Below are 13,911 nucleotides of genomic sequence, written 5' to 3' on the forward strand. Positions count from 1 at the left end.
CTCTAAGAGGTTTATATTCAGAAAACATCTACGTGTCCCAAGAGTATGAGGCACCACATGAGATTATTCCATGCTTCTGTCGTGGCAATAGAACGAGAACAAAACACCTATAGAGACAGGGACTGAATGAAAAGTCTGCATTCTGAAGGGAAACAGAAATAACTACACAGACTGCAGTGCGGAGGAGTCACAGAGGGAGAGGGACTGAAAAAAGAAAGTGAGAGAGAGAGACAGTGTTGATGTCCTGATTCCTCAGGCTGGAGACAGGGTATCAGAGAGTATCAGAGGGTATCAAAGAGTATCAGAGGGCATCAGAGAGTATCAGAGGGTATCAGAGGGTATCAGAGAGTATCAGAGGGTATCAGAGGGTATCAGAGAGTATCAGAGGGCATCAGAGGGTATCAGAGGGTATTAGAGAGTATCAGAGCGCATCAGAGGGCATCAGAGGGTATCAGAGGGTATCAGAGAGCATCAGAGGGCATCGGAGGGCATCAGAGGGTATCAGAGAGTATCAGAGGGTATCAGAGGGTATCAGAGGATATCAGAGAGTGTCAGAGAGTATCAGAGGGCATCAGGGTATCAGAGGGCATCAGAGGGTATCAGAGGGTATCAGAGGGCATCAGAGGGTATCAGAGGGTATCAGAGGGTATGAGAGGGTATCAGAGGGCATCAGATGGTATCAGAGAGTATCAATTATGGCCCTAATCTATGGATTTCACATGACTGGGAACACAGATATGCATCTGTTGGTCACTGATACCTTTAACAAAAAAAGGTAGGGGTGTGGATGAGAAAACCAGTCAGTGTCTGGTGTGACCACCATTTTCCTCATGCAGCATGACACATCTTCTTCAGATAGAGTTGATCAGGCTGTTGATGTTGTCCCACTCCTCTACAATGGTGGTGCGAATTTGCTGTTTTTTTTGGGGGGGGGGGGGGGGGGGGAATGTAACACGCTGTAGTACACGGCGATCCAGAGCATCCCAAACATGCTCAATGGGTGACATGGTGAGTTTACAGGCCATGGAAGAACTGGGACATTTTCAGCTTCTAGGAATTGTACACAGATCCTTGCGACATTGGGGCCGTGCATTATCATGTTGAAACATGAGGTGACGGCGGCGGATCAATGGCAAGACATGTGAAGAAGCCGGGTGTGGAGGTCCTGGGTTGGCGTGCTTACACTGGTCTGTAGTTGTGAGACCGGTTCGACGTACAGGTACTGTCATATTCTATGAAACAACGTTGGAGCAATGGAGGATCCTCAGAGGAGGAAGGGGAGGATAATTCTCCTCAGTAAATTTCATTAAAAATAAAAATTGTGCAACATAAAAAAAAAGTTATAATAAAAAAATATATTCGCTTCATCAAATAATTGATTCAATCACACTGTTTTGCAATGAAGGTCTACAGTAACCTCAACAGCACTCTGTAGGGTAACACCGACAATAGTTGAACAGTTTTGAACAAATTAGTTTGCTCAAAAATAAAGGAGAAGCAAGTTGGAGAGAGCGAGAGAGATCTGTATTTCATTGTATTTTTTCTCACTTTCACTTTCACTTAGCAAGTGAATGCAGCCAGCTAGTTAGCATACTCAAACAACCGGCTCAAACAGAGAGGGATGCTATGCTAGCTAGTTTAGCATACTCAAACACCTGGCTCAAAGAGGGATGCTATGCTAGCTAGTTTAGCATACTCAAACAACCGGCTCAAACAGAGAGGGATGCTATGCTAGCTAGTTTAGCCTACTCAAACAACCAGCTCAAACAGAGAGGGATTCTATGCTAGCTAGTTTAGCATACTCAAACAACCAGCTCAAACAGAGAGGGATTCTATGCTAGCTAGCTGGCTATCCTACACTTTAACTCTTCCAAGACAAGGTAAGATTTTGGTTATGGTTAATTTAATTGGTTAATTTACTGCCACCATGGTCCGCCAGTGTAACTGCTAAACTGCTTGCTGACTTTACATTGTGCTGCATGATTTTAGCAGGTTTACTAACACGTTAGTTCTAGTAGCTATATTGACTATGAATGGGAAACTGTTGAGTGTGAAAAACCCAGCAGCATTGTAGTTCTTGACACAAACCGGTGTGCCTGGCAGATACTACCATACCTAGTTTAAAGGCATCTACATTTTTTGTCTTGCCCATTCACCCTCTGAATGGCACACATACACAATTCAAGTCTCAATTGTCTCAAGGCTTAAAAATCCTTCTTTAACCGGTCTCCTCCTTAACATCTACACTGATTGAAGTGGATTTAACATGTGACACAATTCAAGTCTCAATTGTCTCAAGGCTTAAAAATCCTTCTTTAACCGGTCTCCTCCTTAACATCTACACTGATTGAAGTGGATTTAACATGTGACATCATAGCTTTCATGTCATGGAAGCTTTAAAATACTCAGTGCATTTTTGTTCAGTATATATTCTGAATAGTCTGTATTCACCTGGTCAGTCTATGGCATGGAAAGAGCAGGTGTTCTTAATGTTTAGTCCATTCAGTGTTTTTTTTTGTGTTTTCTTCAGTATATACTGGGAGTAGCGTGCCATCTGGGATGAACCCATGAAGAATTATCTCCGTGCATGTTTGGCATGCACAGGGTTACAACGTCCTCTCAGAGACCTGTCCCTGTATTGTCCCACAGAGGACTGGGCTGTCACAAAAATGACTGACCACCTCAGGTGCTGCTACCATGCACGTCTGTCTGTCTGTCTGTCTGTCTGTCTGTCTGTCTGTCTGTCTGTCTGTCTGTCTGTCTGTCTGTCTGTCTGTCTGTCTGTCTGTCGGGCTACATGGGAGGGACATCGAAAGAGAGAGAGTGAGATGGAGCGAGATAGAGAAAGAGAGACAAGCCAATGAGGGAGAGATTGTGGGGTTGGAAGGAAACCAAATATGGGCAAGATGAAGTGAGGACAGTAATGAAGACTGATTTTGACCAGTAGGTAGGGTGCCTATTGGATTTAGGGGATGAAAGAGTGAAAGTGGAGGGCAGACAGGTTTAGAGGATGACAGAGTGAAAGAGGAGGGCAGACAGGTTTAGAGGATGACAGAGTAAAAGTTGAGGGCAGACAGGTTTTGAGGATGACAGAGTGAAAGTGGAGGGCAGACAGGTTTAGAGGATGACAGAGTGAAAGAGGAGGGCATACAGGTTTAGAGGATGACAGAGTGAAAGTGGAGGGCAGACAGGTTTAGAGGATGACAGAGTGAAAGTGGAGGGCAGACAGGTTTAGAGGATGACAGAGTGAAAGTGGAGGGCAGACAGGTTTAGAGGTTGACAGAGTGAAAGTTGAGGGCAGACAGGTTTAGAGGATGACAGAGTGAAAGAGGAGGGCAGACAGGTTTAGAGGATGACAGAGTGAAAGTGGAGGGCAGACAGGTTTAGAGGATGACAGAGTGAAAGAGGGCAGACATTGAGAGGGACGGAGAGTGGAGAGACTGTAGGGTTAAAATTAAGACAAACAAGGACAAGAATAAAAGCAAGAGGAGAGGAAGGTCTGAAAAGTGATGAGGAAAGAGACTCAGAGAGAGGTTCAGCAAGAGAGAGAGAGAGAGAGGGAGAGAGAGAGAGAAGCAGAGGTCCAGAGAGAGAGAGAGAGAGAGAGAGACAGGCAGAGTGGTTCAGAGAGAGAGAGAGAGAGAGAGAGAGGCAGAGTGGTTCAGAGAGAGAGAGAGAGAGAGAGAGAGAGAGAGAGGGGGGCAGAGAGAGAGAGGGGGGCAGAGTGGTTCAGAGAGAGAGAGACAAAGAGAGACAGAGGGAGACAGAGAGAGAGAGCGAGAGAGAGAGAGAGAGAGAGAGAGAGAGAGAGAGACAGAGAGAGAGAGAGAGAGAGAGAGAGAGAGAGAGAGAGAGAAAGTCTCACATGAGTTCACTAACTCTGAACTGAGAAATTGCTGAGGTCACATCTGAACTGAGCTGAGACATTGCAGAGGGACACTGCTGAACCCACCCAGAAGGGCCAGCCAGTCTTTCATTAGCCTAAATTACATTTTGGAATCAGCTTTGTGTTTTGAGCCAAGGATGGAAATGAGTGGAAATCTCTCAGGGCTGTTCTGGCAGGATTAGTCTTTGAAAAACTCACTGACTGAAATGTTTCTTTCAAATACATTTTCGGTTTAAACCGACATATTGTTATCCATTTTTCACCATTTGTGGATCAGCTGCTATTAGCTCCTGAGAGAGACAACATATTCTCAAAGTATATCTGACAGACACACAGTAATAACTTGAAAAAAATACTAATTCCACGAGGAATCCACGAATGAACTCAACATTAGACCCAATGCTTTCCCATTCAACAAATTATGTTGACAAAAAGTCCTCTTTACAGTAATAATGGAAGCTACGATCATAGACGATAGTACTCCCTGAAGCTGAGCGAGAGTAAATGAGTCAGCTGGAATATAACACCAGACATATTCACCTCATGTTATGGAGGAGGTGTCATCGAACAGGCTGGCTTCTTGTGTTATCTCCTGACGACGGGGTCAAGGGTCAAGTTGCTCTCCCAGTGGAAGATCACTGGCAGACAGAGACTGTGTGACATCATGACACTGAAAAGGATCAGGTGGTGTGATAGGGATTGGAAACTCTATAGCAGTGTCCCCAGCAACAAGACAGGAGAAAGGTGTACCTAGCAACAAGACAGGTGAAAGGCATACCCAGCAACAAGACAGGAGAAAGGCATACCCAGCAACAAGACAGGAGAAAGGTGTATCTAGCAACAAGACAGGAGAAAGGCATACCCAGCAACAAGACAGGAGAAAGGCGTACCCAGCAACAAGACAGGAGAAAGGTGTACCTAGCAACAAGACAGGAGAAAGGTGTACCTAGCAACAAGACGGGATAAATGTTTACCTAGCAACAAGACAGGGGAAAGGTGTACCCAGCAACAAAACAGGAGAAAGATGTACCTAGCAACAAGACAGGAGAAAGGTGTACCTAGCAACAAGACAGGAGAAAGGCGTACCTAGCAACAAGACAGGAGAAAGGCGTACCCAGCAACAAGACAGGAGAAAGGTGTACCCAGCAACAAAACAGGAGAAAGATGTACCTAGCAACAAGACAGGATAAAGGTGTACCTATCAACAAGACAGGAGAAATGTGTACCCAGCAACAAGACAGGAGAAAGGTGTACCTAGCAACAAGACAGGAGAAAGGTGTACCTAGCAACAAGACGGGAGAAATGTTTACCTAGCAACAAGACAGGGGAAAGGTGTACCTAGCAACAAGACAGGAGAAAGGTGTACCCAGCAACAAGACAGGAGAAAGGTGTACCTAGCAACAAGACAGGAGAAAGGTGAGTTATGTCATATTATCCAGGTCCGTGCCAAAACAATTCAAGGTTCTACTTTTAAAAATTCCCCTTTCCAGAAACAAGTATCTGACCATTTAAATGTGTTAAAGACCCCTCTCACGCCCTAGCTGTGCCCTGGACATCATATGTGAATTGATTTCCCCCCATCTATCTTCAGATTTCGTACTGTTAGGTGACCTAAACTGCGATATGCTTAACACCACGGCCATCCTACAATCTAAGATAGATACCCTCAATCTCACACAAATAATCAAGGAACCTAAAATGTACAACATTAAATCCGCAACCATGGCACCCTCATCAACCAGGATCTCAGCGATCCCTGCCTCAGTGCCTGTGTCTGTAATGGGTCCTCGGTCAAACAACCACCCCTCATCACTGTCAAATTCTCCCTGAAACACTTCAGCAAGCAGGCCTTTCAATTCTACCTGGCCCGGTTATCCTGGAAGGATATTGACCCATTCAAAAAATGTAGAACTAAGAACAGATATAGCCCTTGGTTCAGCCCAGACTTGATTTCCCTTGACCAGCACAAAACACATAATGTGGTGCACTGCATTAGCATTGAATAGCCCCTGCAATATGCAACTTTCAGGGAAGTCAGGAACCAATATACACCGTCATTTAGGAAAGCTAAGGCTAGCTTTTTCAAACAGAAATTAGCATTCTGTAGCACTAATTCCAAAAAGTTTTGGGACACTGCACCTACTCCCAGCTGCCCATAGCCAGGAAGGCCAGGAAACACTGTCACCACCGATAAACATACGATAATCGCTCATTTCAATAAGCATTTTTCTACGGCTGGCTACGCTTTCCACCTGGCTACCATTATCCCGGCCAACAGCTCTGCACCCCCTGCAGAAACTTGCTCAAGTCCCCCCCGTGTCTCCTTCACCCAAATCCAGACAGCTGATGTTCTGAGAGCTGCAAAATCTGGCACCCTACAGATCAGCTGGGCTAGACAATCTGGACCCTCTCTTTCTAAAATGATCCGCCAAAATTGTTGCAACCCCTATTACTAGCCTGTTCAAACTCTCTTTCATATCGTCTGAGATCCCCAAAGATTGGAATGCTGCCGCGGTCATCCCGCTCTTCAAAGGGGGAGCCACTCTAGACCCAAACTGTTCTAAACCTATATTCATCCTGCCCTGCCTTTCTAAGGTAAGGTAAGCCAAGTTAGCTTCTTTGGGACTGGTGGGCAGTATTGAGTAGCTTGGATGAATAAGGTGCCCAGAGTAAACTGCCTGCTACTCATTCCCAGTTGCTAATATATGCATAGTGTTAGTAGATTTGGATATAAACACTCTGAAGTTTCTAAAACTGTTTGAATGATGTCTGTAAGTATAACAGATCTCATATGTCAGGCAAAAACCTGAGAAAAAATCTCTCAATTTCTCTGTATATATCAATGATGTTGCTCTTGCTGCTGGGGACTCTCTGATCAACCTCTACGCAGACGACAACATTCTGTATACATCTTGCCCTTCTTTGGACACTGTGTTAGCTGACCTCCAGATGAGCTTCAATGCCATACACCACTCCTTCTGAGGCCTCCAACTGCTTTTACATGCTAGGAAAACTAAATGCATGCTCTTCAACCGATTGCTGCCCGCACCCGCCCACACTACTAGCATCACTTCTCTGGACGGTTCTGACTTAGAATATGTAGACAACTACAAATACCTAGGTGTCTGGTTAGACAGTAAACTCTCCTTCCAGACTCACATTAAGCATCTCCAATCCGAAAGTAAATCTAGAATTGGCTTCCTATTTCACAACAAAGCCTCCTGCACTCATGCTGCCAAACATACCCTCGTAAAACTGACTATCGTACTGATCCTTCGCTTCGGCGATGTCATTTACAAAAGAGCCTCCAACACTCTGCTCAGCAAAATGGATGTAGTCTACCACAGTGACATACGTTTTGTCACCAAAGCCCCACCACTGTGACCTGTATGCTCTCGTTGGCAGGCCCTCTCTACATATTTGTCGCCAAACCCACTGGTTCCAGGTCATCTATAAGTCTGTGCTAGGTAAAGCTTTGCCTTATCTCAGCTCACTGGTCACGATAACAACACCCACCTGTAGCACGCACTCTGCAAGGTATATCTCACTGGTCACCGTGGCAACACCCACCTGTAGCACGCACTCCAGCAGGTATATCTCACTGGTCACCTTGGCAACACCCACCTGTACCATGCACTCCAGCAGGTATATCTCACTGGTCACCATGGCAACACCCAGCTGTAGCACGCACTCCAGCAGGTATATCTCACTGGTCACCATGGCAACACCCACCTGTAGCACGCACTCCAGCAGGTATATCTCACTGGTCACCGTGACAACACCCACCTGTAGCGCGCACTCCAGCAGGTATATCTCACTGGTCACTGTGGCAACACCCACCTGTAGCGCGCACTCCAGCAGTTATATCTCGCTGGTCACCATGGCAACACCCACCTGTAGCGCGCACTCCAGCAGGTATATCTCACTGGTCACCATGGCAACACCCACCTGTAGCGCACACTCCAGCAGGTATATCTCACTGGTCACCATGGCAACACCCACCTGTAGCACGCACTACAGCAGGTATATCTCACTGGTCACCATGGCAACACCCACCTGTAGCACGCACTCCAGCAGGTATATCTCGCTGTTCATCCCCAAAGCCAACACCTCCTTTCATCGCCTTTCCTTTCAGTTCTCTGCTGCCAATGACTGGAACAAACTGCAAAAATCACTGAAGCTGGAGACTTATATCTCCCTCTCTAACTTTAAGCATCAGCTGTCAGAGCAGCTTACCGATCACTGTACCTGTACACAGCCCATCTGTAAATAGTCCATCCAACTACCTCATCCCCATATTGTTTTTATTTACTTTTCTGCTCTTTTGCACACCAGTATTTCTACTTGCAGATCATCATCTGCACATCTATCACTCCAGTGTTAATTCTAAATTGTAATTATGTTGCCTCTATGGCCTATTTATTGCCTTACCTCCCACACAGTACTACCACACAGTACATAAATTGTTCTATTGTGTTATTGACTGTACGCTTGTTTCTTCCATTTGTAACTTTTTGTTGTTGTTTTTGCCGCACTGCTTTGCTTTATCTTGGCCAGGTCACAGTTGTAAATGAGAACTTGTTCTCAACTGGCCTACCTGGTTAAATAAAGGTGTTCTCAACTGGCCTACCTGGTTAAATAAAGGTGTTCTCGACTGGCCTACCTGGTTAAATAAAGGTGTTCTCAACTGGCCTACCTGGTTAAATAAAGGTGTTCTCAACTGGCCTACCTGGTTAAATAAAGGTGTTCTCAACTGGCCTACCTGGTTAAATAAAGGTGTTCTCGACTGGCCTACCTGGTTAAATAAAGGTGTTCTCAACTGGCCTACCTGGTTAAATAAAGGTGTTCTCAACTGGCCTACCTGGTTAAATAAAGGTGTTCTCAACTGGCCTACCTGGTTAAATAAAGGTGTTCTCAACTGGCCTACCTGGTTAAATAAAGGTGTTCTCAACTGGCCTACCTGGTTAAATAAAGGTGTTCTCAACTGGCCTACCTGGTTAAATAAAGGTGTTCTCAACTGGCCTACCTGGTTAAATAAAGGTGTTCTCAACTGGCCTACCTGGTTAAATAAAGGTGTTCTCAACTGGCCTACCTGGTTAAATAAAGGTGTTCTCAACTAGTCTACCTGGTTAAATAAAGGTGTTCTCAACTGGCCTACCTGGTTAAATAAAGGTGTTCTCAACTAGCCTACCTGGTTAAATAAAGGTGTTCTCAACTGGCCTACCTGGTTAAATAAAGGTGTTCTCAACTGGCCTACCTGGTTAAATAAAGGTGTTCTCAACTGGCCTACCTGGTTAAATAAAGGTGTTCTCAACTGGCCTACCTGGTTAAATAAAGGTGTTCTCAACTAGCCTACCTGGTTAAATAAAGGTGTTCTCAACTAGCCTACCTGGTTAAATAAAGGTGTTCTCAACTAGCCTACCTGGTTAAATAAAGGTGTTCTCAACTGGCCTACCTGGTTAAATAAAGGTGTTCTCAACTGGCCTACCTGGTTAAATAAAAGGTGTTCTCAACTGGCCTACCTGGTTAAATAAAGGTGTTCTCAACTGGCCTACCTGGTTAAATAAAGGTGTTCTCAACTAGCCTACCTGGTTAAATAAAGGTGTTCTCAACTGGCCTACCTGGTTAAATAAAGGTGTTCTCAACTGGCCTACCTGGTTAAATAAAGGTGTTCTCAACTGGCCTACCTGGTTAAATAAAGGTGTTCTCAACTGGCCTACCTGGTTAAATAAAGGTGTTCTCAACTGGCCTACCTGGTTAAATAAAGGTGTTCTCAACTAGCCTACCTGGTTAAATAAAGGTGTTCTCAACTAGTCTACCTGGTTAAATAAAGGTGTTCTCAACTGGCCTACCTGGTTAAATAAAGGTGTTCTCAACTAGCCTACCTGGTTAAATAAAGGTGTTCTCAACTAGTCTACCTGGTTAAATAAAGGTGTTCTCAACTAGCCTACCTGGTTAAATAAAGGTGTTCTCAACTGGCCTACCTGGTTAAATAAAGGTGTTCTCAACTAGTCTACCTGGTTAAATAAAGGTGTTCTCAACTGGCCTACCTGGTTAAATAAAGGTGTTCTCAACTGGCCTACCTGGTTAAATAAAGGTGTTCTCAACTAGCCTACCTGGTTAAATAAAGGTGTTCTCAACTAGTCTACCTGGTTAAATAAAGGTGTTCTCAACTGGCCTACCTGGTTAAATAAAGGTGTTCTCAACTAGCCTACCTGGTTAAATAAAGGTGTTCTCAACTAGTCTACCTGGTTAAATAAAGGTGTTCTCAACTGGCCTACCTGGTTAAATAAAGGTGTTCTCAACTGGCCTACCTGGTTAAATAAAGGTGTTCTCAACTAGCCTACCTGGTTAAATAAAGGTGTTCTCAACTAGTCTACCTGGTTAAATAAAGGTGTTCTCAACTGGCCTACCTGGTTAAATAAAGGTGTTCTCAACTGGCCTACCTGGTTAAATAAAGGTGTTCTCAACTGGCCTACCTGGTTAAATAAAAGGTGAAATAAAAATAAATGAAAAAATACCTAATACGTCTAACGCTGCTAAAAGTCTTCATGAGATATCGCCATAATGTTTAGCTGCTTTCGTAGCTCATTAGTGGAAAATAAAATGGCTGCCGTAATCCTCTTCAAGCCATTTATAAATAACATGAAGATCGTCTTTAATGACAAATGAATAAAGTTGTGCCTAAATCCCGAAGGCAAATGAAACTTCTGTTCCCGCTGATGCACGTGTCAAAGAGGAGGAGAAATGTGTTGTTGGAGGATTAGACGACCGTGACCTCACTCTGAAGACACTCATTCTCTCCTCTTAACAGGACCAGTTCACACATTCTGTATGTCTGTCTGTACCCCCAGGGACTGACTCAACTGTGGAGAGAGCTGGAGAGAGAGAGGGGGGGGGGGGAGAGGGAAAGAGAGAGGGAGAGAGGTAGAGAGAGAGAAAGAGTCAGAGAGGGGAAAGGAGAGAGAGAGGAAAGGGAGAGAGGGAGGGAAGGGTGAGAGAGAGGGGGGGGGAGAGAAAGAGAGAGGTGGATAGAGAGGGAAAGAGAGAGAGGGGATAGAGAGGGAAGGAGAGATATAAATAATCAGAGAGGGGAAAGGAGAGAGGGAAGGAGAGACGGAAAGAATCAGAGAGGGGAAAGGAGAGAGGGAAGGAGAGACAGAAATAATCAGAGAGGGGAAAGGAGAGAAGGAAGGAGAGACAGAAAGAATCAGAGAGGGGAAAGGAGAGTGGGAGAGAGAGTGGGAGAGAGAGAGAAAGAGTCAGAGAGGGGGAAGGAGAGAGGGAAGGAGAGAAAGAAAGAATCAGAGAGGGGAAAGGAGAGAGGGAAGGAGAGACAGAAAGAATCAGAGAGGGGAAAGGAGAGTGGGAGAGAGAGTGGGAGAGAGAGAGAAAGAGTCAGAGAGGGAGAAGGAGAGAGAGAGGAAAGGGAGAAAGGGAGGGAAGGGTGAGAGAGGGAAGGGAGAGAGAGAGGCGGGAGAGAGGGAAGGAGAGATAGAAAGAATCAGAGAGGGGAAAGGAGAGAGGGAGTTGTTTATCCGTCTTGGTTTCTCAATCCAATAGGACCTGACGTTGATTTATCCAAACTGAGTTGAAGAGGCCGATTCCTCAGGGTTTCCACAACAACAACAACAACAACACAACAACAACAATAATAACAAAATCACACACCAGAGAATAATATTATGACCCGGGTTGCATTTCACACCACAAAATACAATCAATAAGTAAAGTAGTTAATTTCTTGGACAACCTGGTCTCACATTTCAAAACGTTATAAGACGTTTGAACTGGCGCTTCGAAGTTCCTCTCTTTTCTCTTTTGGACAAACGTTGAAAAAAGCGGTGATTTCGACAAATCAATTTGGAACTTGTGTTTTAAAAAGACATTTAACAAAAACAAACTAAAACACAGCTAACTAAAACTGACAAAAAATATGTTCAATATGAGTTGAAGCATTGTCCATTCAGATTCCTTCTTTATGAACTATGAAAATGTGGAGTATCTTCACTGCAGAATATTTTCAGCTAGTTGTTGATTCTGCTTTCTGAAGTCAAGGTGTCTATACTTTGTAGAGTCATGGTGTCTATATTTTGTAGAGTCAAGGTGTCTGTATTTTGTAGAGTCAAGGTGTCTGTATTTTGTAGAGTCAAGGTGTCTGTATTTTGTAGTGAAGAGTATCACTAACACAAACTTTATGGATTCAGGGCAGCCTTCCACCAAGCAGAGCAAAGCACTGTCACACACACAGGTACAGACACACACACAGGTACAGACACACACACACACAGGTACAGTCATACACACAGGTACAGACACACACACAGGTACAGACACACACACAGGTACAGACACACACACAGGTACACACACACACACACACACAGGTACAGTCACACACACAGGTACAGACACACACACACACACACACACACACACACACACACACACACACACACACACACACACACACACACAGGTACAGTCACACACACAGGTACAGACACACACACAGGTACAGACACACACACAGGTACAGACACACACACACAGGTACAGACACACACACAGGTACAGACACACACACACGCACGCACGCATACACACACACACACACACACACACACACACACACACACACACACATGCGTGCATTACACATGCGTCCATTGTAAAGTACAAACACTTTTGTTTCAAACAAAGCCTGATAGAAATCATGATGATAATCATGTTCAATGTCTGTATGAAAAATCACTCACACCAAATCAAAAACATCTATAATATTAATACAGATCGAAAATAGGCAGATTGTTCAAGAGTGACTTCAAAACTGGACGTCTTTCCATGTCCTGGGGACGTCACCACTAGAGGCAACAGTGAGCACCATTACCAACAGTAGGCTACGGTTTTGCTAGGGTGTTGTGGACGGGGATGGCCAATGATTGTACTCCCATGACTCTGGATCAGAGGGTTGCATCCTTACCTTAACCTTAACGTACCTTAACCTTAACGTAATGAGTCCCTAACCTTAATGTTTTAATCCTATCAAAAACCTTAACCATCTCAACTTGTTGTTTTGGAGCAACTTCAAAATATGACGTTTGGAGAAATTGTATATAAACGTCACAGTCTGCAGTGAGACTGTGAGAGCTTGTTGATCGAACAATGAGTAGCTTCAATTAGCAGAGAGCTAACGGAGAAAAAAACATGTACAGAGTGAATTATTCTAATTACAAGATGAACAGGGAGGGACAGAGGGGTGCAGATGGCAATGATGAAAGGAAAGACATGAATGCAATGCATCCTTCATTTGTCCTGCATCAGTTGACCAACATGAAGCCACGGTGGAGGCTTTGAAACAGAGAACAAACAGGAAGAGCGGGGACAAAAAAAATGAAAAAATGTGTCTTGTGTCATCTTTCTCATCTAAGAGGAACAACAGAGAGAGTAAAGGAGAGGGTTGAAGGGGAGAGAGGGAGAGAGAGGGAGAGGGAGAGATAAGAGCCCTTTATTAATTCTGCATTCTGAAGTGATTCCCAAACCTTCCATAACAAAGCCATCACCTAAAGAGAGATGAACCCGGAGAAGAGTCCCCTTAGCAAGCTGGTCTTGTGGCTCTGTTCTTGGGTCTGGATCTATTTGTATTTCTGCCCAGGACAGCAACACAACTAGACCCAATGAATTCATTAGAAAACAAAAAGAGAATTACTTGAGACATTGGAAAGAATTACCAAAAAAACAGAACAAACTAGAATGCTATTTGGCCCTAAACAGAGAGTACACAATGGCAGAATACCTGCCCACTGTGACTGACCCAAAATTAAGGAAAGCTTTGACAATGTACAGACTCAGTGAGCTTAGTCTTGCTACTGAGAAATAGACAGAGCTGGCTCTCAAGAGTAGACAGGCTATGTGCACACTGCCCACAAAATGAGGTGGAAACTGAGCTGCATGCCCTAACCACCTGCCCAATGTATGACCATATTAGAGACACATATTTCCCTCAGATTACACAGATCCACAAA

Source organism: Oncorhynchus mykiss, chromosome 4 (assembly GCF_013265735.2).
Source record: "Oncorhynchus mykiss isolate Arlee chromosome 4, USDA_OmykA_1.1, whole genome shotgun sequence".
NCBI lineage: Eukaryota > Metazoa > Chordata > Actinopteri > Salmoniformes > Salmonidae > Oncorhynchus > Oncorhynchus mykiss.